Genomic DNA, 11,825 nt, shown 5'->3' on the forward strand with positions numbered 1-11,825 from the left:
GTAACTGTGCCTGTCCATATATGGATTAATTATTGCTTCCATGTTTCCCAGGCTTGCACGCTCGGGGTCAACTAACTTTTGCGACATACGTTCAGACTTGTTTGCATTTAAAAACACAAAAGATAGATTAGCTAGGCGTTTAGGGAGAAACTTGTTGATGTTACTAATCCCTCAACGAGGAAGTTAAGTTAATACCCAACGGATATGCACGTATTTATAAAGAAAATGAACATTTTAGTCAGTTTAAAAAATGTCTTCGTGTTCATTGGTTTACAATATTAGTTGTTGGTTTATTTATTTACTTAGTTCCCACATATTATATTACTCATATTTGAGTATGCAGTTTGCAGGATAGTCAGACCGAACTGACTGCATTTCCTGCATGAGCAAAATAAAACAAGTGGAAAATAAAATAAATCTGTTTTTAACCCTAAATCCCTAAGATCTCAGTCAATCAAAATGTCAATTGCAGTTAACTAATTCACTCTCTATATATCATCATTATTACCATGAGTCGTCATCAATCTGCGGAGGCTGAAAACAAGTAACAAGCCAACTCTGTAAAGTAAACAGGCATGTTTAAAAAGTAGGGACAACAACTAAAAAGTTGTTAGAAAATAAATACCTGTACTAGTGGCATGCAGAGGGCAGGGCCAAGGGGGCTGTGACCCCCGGGCATCCACCCCGGCCGTCGACAAAAAAATATTTTGGAGTATGTCCCTTGCCGATAGTCGATGAATGCGCACGCAGGAGGGACATCTGTTTGTGATCGAGGGGGCATAAACTGAAAGAGTTCCTTTGGGGGCAACCAAACCAGCCGTTCGCCCTTGGTACAGATAGCCTACCTGAAAAATTGATGAAGTATAAGAAATACAATATTTGTTACTTCTCACCACTGAGCCCACTGAAGCCTAATCCTCTATGAATGACTGAATTGAAGTAATTTAGATTTTTTGACTTGTCTATGGGCAAGTCTAATGTCAATATGTATCAATATATTTGGATGTAAATGCTTGCTTTATCCCTAGTAGAACTCTCCATTTCTGACGAAAAGTATAGTGTGTATTTTCTCCATCTCTTCTTGTCCTCAAGAATAAAAGCTGAAAAGCAACAGACGTTTTCCCAGAGGCAGCCATCTTGATTTTTGGTCCTGTCAGCTTCTTTTTTATTTTCCAACTTAACTGAAACACTTACCATTCTGTTCTTGTAATCTTGAACTGAGCATACGCCGAAGGGGTTGTAGTTATATATAGTAAAAAAAAAGTGGGAACCCATTTCCATTCGACTCATTTAACCGAGGTAAAAAAAAAAAAAAATAAAAAAAAAAGGCTATTTCTTTTTCAGTGTCATAAATGTCACACAGATTTCAGAGCTCATAGACTGACACGTCTATATTTGTTGCGACTATTACCGATAGCGCTAGGACTTTAGATAAACGTGTTCAATCTAAAATGTATTGTAGTGGATGGGTGAAGTGTGGAAGCTTTAAATAGACTCCGATCTCAAGAGGCTGGATTCCCCTGAATGATGCATCTCTCGCACTCTCTCTCTCACTCACACACTGCTTTCTTTCTAAGTTTGTAACAAGTTGTTGAAACCTCGTGATTTCCTTTTCTTGTTTTACCACATTTTCATGATTGTTCATGTTCAGCCAATTCAATCACATGTAGAGAGAGAGAAAATTACTGAACAATGAGAGGGCACAGCAAAAGGCCAAAATGCAAATATGTGTTTGTTGTGCAAATGATACAACTCAAGCACATCTTGTTGCCTAGATTGTTCATTCAGAAACAGCAGTGCAGCAAGAATATGTGCATTCAGTAAAACATATTTGCTTATCTGCAAACTGGGACATTTCTGTGAACGATCTGGCCCGTACATGGCGACGCAAAGATGGCTCACTCAATAATTGGTCCGTAATGACGAGGGATTCGACGAGGTGCGATTGTATGCTTAAATGATGAATGTTTGTCCGAGTAACAGCTCTCTGCCAGACGAGTCAGGGTGTCCTTGAACTTCATCTTTTTGTACCTGCTGGATTCAACAAATGGTGGAGAGCACAGCATGATATAAATAATTCCTTCTAATTATGAGGAAGCGCACATGTTTGTCACACACTGCATGTATAATTGAGCACATGCAAATGAGCGTGTAGAGATGTGGGAGATCAAAACAATTAGAAAATGACGAATAGTTGCGGTTTATTGTATTTCTTCTACAATGATAACATTAGGGACTGATTGTCACAATCAGGGGGCTAATATGAAAATGTATTTAAATATGTATTTTCGCTTTAAATGACCTTATACCTGCTCAGTAGTGGCTTTGAGGTTGCCAGTTTTACTTTGAAGGAAACTGCGCTTACGTCGCTAGAGCAAACGTGTCAGTCTCACAAAAAACAACAAGGGTGAAGAATGTTTCCCAAATGCATCATTATTGTATTGCTCTGTCTAAAGGTTGAGGTACAGTATCTCAGTCGAGTCCCAAATCAAAGGGAAAAACATCTAAAGCAGCTCACTGCAACAGACAGCAAAGCTGAACACAACAACTCTTGCTTTACACCTTAAATCATATTATAAGACAACTCATAAACATGACAACAAATCTGGCAGGTTGCAAGAAAGAAAAATGAGTGGTAAAAATAAACATAAACAAGTATTGGTACTCAAACAGCCTCTGTAAAAGTAGGCTCTTTAAATATTCACTACTTTACTAGTGTGATATCTCGGGAGCTTGCTTGAATATGTTGTTTTGGCTGCAAAGCTGGTTGCTCTACTGTATTTGCATCTCAGCATGTGGCTTTTCGCCAAAGAAAGTGATGAGAGATTTTATTGAAGAAGAGCCCGAGGGCAGCGAAAAAGGGTCTGCCGCAGCAAAGTAGAGACTGTGGAGGATACAGTAATACTGGTGTCCAGCTTAGACATAGCAACGGGGTAAGCTAATTGAGCTGAGTTTATTTTATTCATTTCTAAGCTATTTATTTTTATTTTTTAAGTACGCGTCAAACTTCAACTTACGCGTCCAAGGCATCAAATACATTGACGGTAATAATGCTGCATAGTCATAACAAAAACAAGGAGGCGCCACCATGTGGCGCGGTGCCATACTGCGGATTGTTAAACAGTGCAGGGTTTTAATAGTTTTGAATTTTTCATTATCGTGAACTTCTATTTTGTTAATTTGAATTAGTTTTTAGAGCAAGTTTGTTCGTTTAGTTTAGAAAATAGTGTTTCGTTAAAAAAAAACAAAAAAGAAAAAAAAAAAAACTAAGTTTCGTTTAATAACATACAATTCGCAAACAACTGTTTGACCTTCCCTCTTCTTTTTGGCCAATCAGTCATACTGAAATCAATTTATTTAAAATGTACTCCAAATGTAAATGACAAAAGCTGAAAATGAATGACATTTTCGCAATAATTATAGTTAGTTTTAGTTTGTTTTATTAACATAGGATGTAGTTTAGTTGGGTTTTTTTTTAAAAAGCATTTTAATTTTATTTTGTTAAAGAAAATATTTTCTCAGTTTAAGTTTTTGTTATTTCATAAATCTTTCTTAAGTATAATAACATTACCTCAACCAATCAGAGGGGTAAACTAAGGGACAGATTATATTTACATGGCAACGCATAGAAGGTGAAATCTGATTGGACAGAAACGCAATCTAGAGCCTGTTTTCCTTACATGTTGGGCAGCCAAGACACACACTATGAAATGAAGATAAGAGATTGTTGGAAATGAATCAATCCAATTCATCGAGTAAAGTGTAAATAGTGTTTGTGCCAGCAGAGGCCTTGAAGACCCTGATTGCACACCACTGGCTGGGCATGACAGATATGCTCGACAATAAATGACCAACAGTGTGCTTTGAACACCAACCAACAAGATATTAGAAATTAAATGAACATCCTGTAATGTAATTACCCACACTTTTTCTTTTTTCTTTTATCAAATGTCAGTCCTGTGAGTGTGGAATCCTGAATCAGACACAGGTGAACTATTTATAACCTGCAATTGCACTGTACAATTATCACCGTGCGTTATGCAGACGTGGATGATATCGTACATTACAGCTGCCAATAAAGTTACACTGACTGCATTTGAAGCGGCTCACTGTTGGGAGGTTTTGTTTGCGACTTTCAGTCTGCCCACATTTACCTGACTCATACTGACAGCCGTTCATGGAGCGGCATGATGTCATCGGCTGTCTCTCCCATTCCCAATGAGATCTTGGTCCTCCATGATAAGCAATTTTGTTGTCAGTCCAAAGCAAGAGCAAGTTGAGAGGGAAGTCGATGAACATCAATGCTCTCCATTTGGAGTGAGCTTCCTATAAGGATGAACTGAAACATATGGAATATTATCTCACTGAATGGTCAAACTGTCAACTAATCACTTTTGTCAACAATTCAGCCTTGATGGGGGTGCTTGATGTTGTGATTTTATATTGTAGCACTGCTAAAAAAGCAAATCTAATGTTAGCCTAAGGTTCACTTCTGAGTATGTTCCACTGGCATGCTGACTGAAACGGGTGCAAAATCTCAATGATTACTCACTATATTGCAATCACCAGCAAATCTTCTACTGACCTTGTTTCAAAGTTCTCCTGGGAGCTAATGTCCTCATTTCTTGCTTTCCAAGTGGGATTCAGGCTAAAAGGAAGGTGAACTATGTGGAGGAAGCCACAAATTAAACGTGAGGCTGTAAATGAGTCACGGCTTTAGTCACTCTCTGATGTGCACAAACCAAATATGCCAAATCTGCGTATGCCTGGGTGCTTCAAAAATAGACCTGCATTTAATGTGTGCTCTTTCATCATGTGATTACCTCTACTTGACAGCACAATTGACAAGGTGGTGTTGTTGTTTTAAGATAAATAATCACTTGACATTCAGCGTGGCAAAGTGGAAGTCAGTTTTATGCAACCACTCTCGTCTCAGCACAGCATTTTCATTAATATTGTGTTTGTGGAATATGAATAAAGCAGCAAAATCCAGCCATTTTGTCAATCTCAGGGGGCAGCCATTTTGCCATTTGCTGTCAACTGAAAATGACATCATCTCAGGAGGCGGCCATTTTGCCACTTGCTGTCAATGGAAAATTACATCACAGTTGCTCAGGGCTCATGTGACCAATCATGCCTTATCTTGCAAAAGTCACATGATGAGACTCACAACACAGGTGAGCCGTGATTGGTTGTTACTAATGCTACATTCGAGCAAAGTGGGAATTCGGACTTTTCCGACATCAAACCAGGAAGTGTGTACGGGAATGTCCCCTTCAACTTAGAAATCTCACTTGTGAAGTGTCGGGGGGGGGGGGGGCACCGACTTCATCAACCAACTACAGTGTGACGTCACTCTACAATGGCGTTCATTCATATTCGACACAACTTCACGTAAGACAACATTAGTGACCGTATGCCGCTATCTTCCTGCATGAAATTATATGGTGAGCTACTGAACTGTATGGAATGCTTATGAAATAAGATAAATACATAAATGAAGCAAAATTGCGAGAAGACAAGTTTGCTGGCGGTCTAAATATGTTTTGACGGCAAAAAAAAGAAAAAATTATCACTATCCGCCATTTTGGTTGTTGACTTTCACCACAAACACTTTCAGGTCGGAACTGGGGAAAGCCAACTGGGATAAATTCGACTTCCGACCTTCCTCGAATGCAGCATGAGCCCTGCGCAACTGTGATGTCATTTTCTATCAACAGCAAGCGACAAAATGGCCGCCCCCTGAGATGGATAGAAATGAGTGGATTTTGCTGTTTCATTCATATTCCACAAGCACAATATTAATCCGATTGCTGTGTTAAGACTAGTAGGAGCACGTACAACATATTATAATGAAAATTTTGAGTTAAATTCCCTTTCAATATGTTTTTTATTGTATTTGTAGTTTGAAGTGCTTCCCTACATTATACTGCTATCCACTACTCCCACATCTAATCAGTAGATGCAGACAAAAATGTTTACATCCCATGATGACAAACAGTAAAAAATTACAGCCTGCATTATGATTTTGGCTGAGCAAGAGATGTGACTTCCAAGTGGGGGAAATGACTCCCATCTGCAGGGAAAACTGCACAAGAATTTGATGGAGCCTGTGATCCAAAGGTGATGAATAGGCAGGAACTATATGAGGATGTCAGCTCACTTATCACCCCGTTTACAACCTATTTACTTTCATAAAAATTGCTGAAGCTCCCTCGCTCATTATTGACCCGAGTATCGTGTCGTAGTAATTCAAATTGGACAATCTCTGAGTCATGCCACAGCTAATGAGAAGCAGGAAATCTGATAACACCAATGATTGGTTTCCTGGTTTAAAAAGACTGCAAATCACGCTGTTTGTAAATGCTCTTAAAATTTGACAAATGTAATCATGGAACCTTTAAATTTGCTCTTGGATGCTTTTTATATTATGATAGAAAATGGCTGTAGAAATGATCTTTTCCAGACTGTATAATTTACCATTTTTAATACAACACAAGCCATACAATCCTCCTGTTCTTCCTCGCACCACGACCCCTCCACATCTTCTGGTGTACTAGTCTGTCTCCTGGTGTTTAATTTAATTTGTATTTTTTTTTTTAAATGTATTATACTGATTATAACCCCTCAAGGGAAATTTCAAATTATATTACTGTAAATTTTGTGTTGCACACCACACAGAGAACCAGATCACACACTTGCAGGCATGCAAGGAGAGACGTCAGAGTGAGAGTGCGTGCAAACAGTGTTGCACGTCTTGGGCTATGAAGCTGCGGGCGGTGCCTTGCTCAAGGTCACCTCGTAAGCAGAAAGCAGACAGACTAGCAGCTTTCCAATAACTAGTACCCTTTTCCCCCTGCGGCACCACTAATTAATTACCAATTAATAATAATTCATTAAAAAAATTAATTATAACATTAGTCAATCCATCCATCCATTTTCTTAACCGCTTGCTCCTCACAAGGGTAACGGCGCGGTGCTGGAGCCTATCCCAGTTGGCTTTGGGGAGTAGGCGGAGTACACTGAACTGGTTGCCAGCCAATTGCAGTATAACATTAATAATAAAAGTGATTAAAAATTAATTCAATTCGAATTAATACAATTAATATTAATTCTAATAATAATAATTAATTAATAATTAACAGTGTTAATATTAAAATGTCAAACAATAACACACTCAAATTTACTGTACATTTATTGTATTAAGTTACTGTTTATATTGACACTGTATTCTTAGTTCACAACTTCCTGTGAATGTCTTTTGTCTCTTGTCGTATGACACACCCATTCATCAAGCTAAAGAAAAAGCAAAAGTCACAAGAAGTCAATCATATGACGCTCACTTCACTGACCTCTCAGTGTACACGATTTAGGAAAAAAAATAAAAAATAAACTTCAGTTTGTAAGACCAACTTGTGTGTAAAGTCCAGCGAAGTGAGTGGCTTCAGTGAAAATGGCTGGGAGTGAATTAGTTAATTATCAGTCAGACTTTTTGTTACATTATTGGTGGAATTATTTCATGACATGTTTTCTTAATTACATTTTTAAACCGAGTTATGTGCAAATTTTATGGCATTTTTAGGTGTTAGTACATTTTCAGGAAATAAGGTGCTACACCTCTAAATGTTGGTCAATTTGCACACAACCTGCAACGTTCTCTCTGCTTGGTCGACCACGCCTTGTTCATTAAAGGGCTAAACATGTCACCAGTATCATCATGTTTACGGTTTCCATCCCGAGCTGTTTAATCATTTTCACCTGATAGGCTGCTATCATCTGAATGCATAATTACATGTTGAAGTGAGTGAAACATCTGAAGCAGCACCTGATGGCGCCAAGAACCATTTAAAAACTCGCATTGACTTCAACATTCAAGGGCCATTTCCTGTCGAAATAGCTGCATTTGGAATAATGAGGAGGTATTTAAGGGAAACTACATCCGCTGATATGCAAAAATGCCTCCAATTCCAAATTCAACCGCAATCATCCATTGAGCATTTAATGAGGATATCATCTCCAAAACACCACCAGGTTAAAGGAGCCGTTTTTATCTCAGTGACTGCACAGCTGAAAATGAATCAATGAAAATGTTGAAATGGAAACAGCAAGGCATGATTACCAAAACAATGACCGAGACTGTTCCGCTCTCTCTGTAAATTGAAAATACCTACCGGTGAAAACATCATTTTGAGGGGGTGAAACAAAAAAAATAAAACAAACCAGTCATGTCGGACGTGTGAAACGCGCGGTGTCTCAGCAGACATGGATGGCGTTGCTGGATAGCAAAAATAAAAATAAAATATTGGAGAGCAAAAAAAGGGGACTGGAAGTCCACATTTTTACTTTATTAATAGGAAAGGTAGGCTCCTTGGTATTACCACGCCTCATGATTACACGTCAAAGTCCACCGCATCAAATACACTGAGGAAAAAGTACTGCACGGGCAGAACAAAAACAAGGAGGCGCCACCTTGTGGCGCGGTGCCATACTGCGGATTGGACACTGTGCGCTTGCAGTGAACGCGCTCGGCCATCCAAGGAATGAAGTTGAAGTTTGAAATACTGCCACAGCAGACAGCAATAAACGCCCAGTCGTTGCCAGAGTCCACCACGGTAAACAATCGCAGGGTATCGGTCAAGTGGATGTCTAATCAATCATCAGGATGTGTCCACTTTATACTCTGTCAAGAGCGGTTTATGGATTTTTGTTTGACATGTCAGAGTTGCCAATATCAAGAGAATCCCCTGCGTGTATTATGAACATTTCCTTAGAGCGAGAGAGAGAAAAATATTTGGTTTTAGTGGAAAATCAATACACATATTTCTCAGTATGAGCATTTTTACTAGTTGGACTACACTCAGTAAACATGGACTCTGATTTTTCTCATCAGGTAGCTTGCTTAACTAAATAAGAGACTGGAATGTAGCAGATGTAAATCCTTTCCCCTCTTAAAAAAAAATGTATTTTTGCACCACTTGGAGGCACACTGAGCTCACTCTGAAAATACAGTGATTGCACTATATGTGACTTTACATTGGCTGTGACAAAGCAGATCTGCTCTCAAGCAACCTGTTCACGTACATGGCAGCCAAAACTAATCCCGGGGTTAAAACTCCAGGTGACTGCAGCAACAACTTGTCATTGAGAGCAATGACAAGATTGTAGTGATAATAATAATAATACAAAAAAAAAAAAAAAAAACTATCTGACTGCAGTTTCATTGGAAAGAGATGGCGACGCTCCACTGAGCAAAGAAAGGTTAAAAAAAATAAATAAATAAATAAATGTTTATCTCTATCTGTGTAGAATGTTTTACATAATCTAAAAGCATGGCATGAAGAGAAAACGGGAAGGAACAGCGAATGAGCCATCTTTTTTTTAATCTGTGAGAAAAATGAATTTGAATGGTCTGTGTGAAAATATAAAGCAAGGGATGGACTAAGCTTAGAAGTCGCATTAATGAAAATTGAGGAATATTTAAAAAAAAATATATATGCACGCATGTCAAAGATCTTCAATTTGCCCTTTTCCCCTAAACTGGACTGCAAGTGTGCCCCTTCAACGGTTAATGCTTAATTTCACTGATTATGGTAAACGTTTCATACACTATTTGAAAGAGGGTGTTCCCACAAAGATGGCTGCTTTATGAAAAATTCATCCCGACAGATGTCTGGGTCGGCCTCCCCTGCCACGTTAACGCTCATTTGGGCCGACTGAGAATTGATTAGAAAGCTATCTACACTGACTTTGAAGATACTACAGCATCATTCAATGCTGCCTTGCACTGGCTTGCATTTGAAGACTTTAACACAGACTTTAAAAAAATAAAAATAAATCATCGCTGGCAAAGAGAACTCATTAATGTCCTACATATTCAGCAAATTGAACTTTAAACATGAATGGCGTTCTATAAATGAAACACTTAAATTTGTTTTAATGTTGCTTAAATAAATAAATAAATACCTAGCTAGCTAAAGGCTAATCTTGGCTGCTATTTTGAGTAACTACTGATCTAACATATAGCTAATATAGTAGCTTGAATAAAGTTACTATTTCAATTGGAAGTCAACCTTAAACATTTCATAATATGTTAGATGTGATCTCACTAGTATAATTATGTCATTCTGATAAATATTACATTTTTGGAATATGTCATCTCAGGGGGCGGCCATTTTGCCACCTGCTGTCAACTGAAGATGACATCAGAGTAGCTCAGTGCCCAAGGCAACAACCAATCACCTGTTTTCTGAAGCTGCGCCGTGATTGGTTGTTACCTGAGCAACTGTGATGTCATTTTCACTCGACACCAAGTAGCAAAATGGCTGCCCCCTGAAATTGCTAGAAATGCAATATTAACCAGAATACCATATTTAGACTAGTGGGGCTGCAGAAAACATATTATTGTCAAACAATTTTTTTTTTACTTCCCCTTTAAATCATATCAAACAATTAACTGTATGCTGCTATTTCCAAATTTTCTTGATGGTTATTTTTCAATGTCCACTAATCTCTTTATGGGTGAACAGTGAACATGGACTGTCATGATTTCAAATAATGCCATTTGTGTGCTTGTATGATGTGTTTGTACACTGAGCCAACTCATTTGTCACGTTAAGTGCCCTTCACGTGTCGACAGATGCCATTCCGTGTCGAAAGATGAGACATGTCCTAATCTCTTAATGCAAAAAATGAAAGGACAGTCTATTCTTGACAGGTCTTAATCATCCCAGCATTTGTCTGTCCTTTATGTGGGTCGAAAATATTATGGACCAATGTAGCGCTGGCAGCATTCCAAGGGGGTTGATTTGATGAGCTAACGAGCTATGTACTAACTTGGGAGACATCTGTAAACGTACCGCGGGCCAGCAGCAAGATCCCAATATTTTCTTATGACATATTATTTGATTTAATATCATCCACAGTATTTAAACTGCATAATATTTAAGTGTTGTAACGAGGGGTGCCAGGGGATTAAATTTTTTATTCGTAATTAATCACATGACTTCAATAGTTAACTCACAATTAATCGCAAATTTTAAATGTACAATAAAATGTACAATACTTTTTTTTTAAGTTTTCATACGCTTTTTAACATAAACGTGGAAATAAATGTTAAACTATTAGAAATATGGTTGCACCTTTTAGTCATTGACACAAGTAATTTCATAATAATTCATAAAATTGAGTTAAAATTAAAATATGTAGTGTACTGTAAAAAACAAAACAAAAAAACCCCGAGTGTGTTAATGATTTGTGAGGCAATTTGTCTGCCACTAGATGGCATAATTGCATTTGTAAGACGGTGACAGTGCAATGCATTTTTCTTTTCATATTAAAGGATTACTTTACTTATTTAGCCATTTTTACCAGTCAAACATTAATATTTTGCCTATAATAAATTACATATTTAAATTATTTTTCAAGTACAATTAGTACCTTTAAAAACACATTTTGCAACTTGCCGTCGACTGAAAATTACATCACAAGGGCTCAGGTAACCAATCACAGCTCACCTGTTTTCTAGGTTTGGTCATGTGACAGTCACAAGCTGAGCTGTGATTGGTTACCTGAGCCCTTGTGATGTCATTTTCAGTCGACAGCAAGTTGCAAAAGGTGTTTTTAAAGGTATTAATTGTACGTGAAAAATAAGGAAAGTATCAAATTAATTATAGACAAAATATGAACTTTTTATTGCTATAATGAACTAAATAAGTGAAGTATCCCTTTAAGAGCTATCTAATCTTTAACATGAAGTCACTTGCAAAATTCTGCACATTTTTAAAATGGTAAAATACAACTTCACTCCAGTCTCCACAAATATATGC

General features: G+C 37.7%; 1 long non-coding RNA gene across 2 annotated transcripts; it reads right to left on the bottom strand.

Annotated features, from left to right (window-relative positions):
- Positions 1 to 1,939: 1,939 nt before the first annotated feature.
- Positions 1,940 to 8,375, bottom strand: LOC144026188 (uncharacterized). Of its 2 annotated transcripts, none has more exons than XR_013285070.1 (3): positions 8,221 to 8,375; positions 4,155 to 4,339; positions 1,940 to 2,034 (listed from the first exon to the last, which is right to left on the bottom strand). It is a non-coding gene; the product is annotated as an uncharacterized LOC144026188 (long non-coding RNA). The 2 variants fall into 2 exon arrangements; XR_013285069.1 differs by having other exon boundaries at positions 8,172 to 8,375.
- Positions 8,376 to 11,825: the final 3,450 nt, after the last annotated feature.

Source organism: Festucalex cinctus, chromosome 9, assembly GCF_051991245.1.
Source record: "Festucalex cinctus isolate MCC-2025b chromosome 9, RoL_Fcin_1.0, whole genome shotgun sequence".
Lineage (NCBI taxonomy): Eukaryota > Metazoa > Chordata > Actinopteri > Syngnathiformes > Syngnathidae > Festucalex > Festucalex cinctus.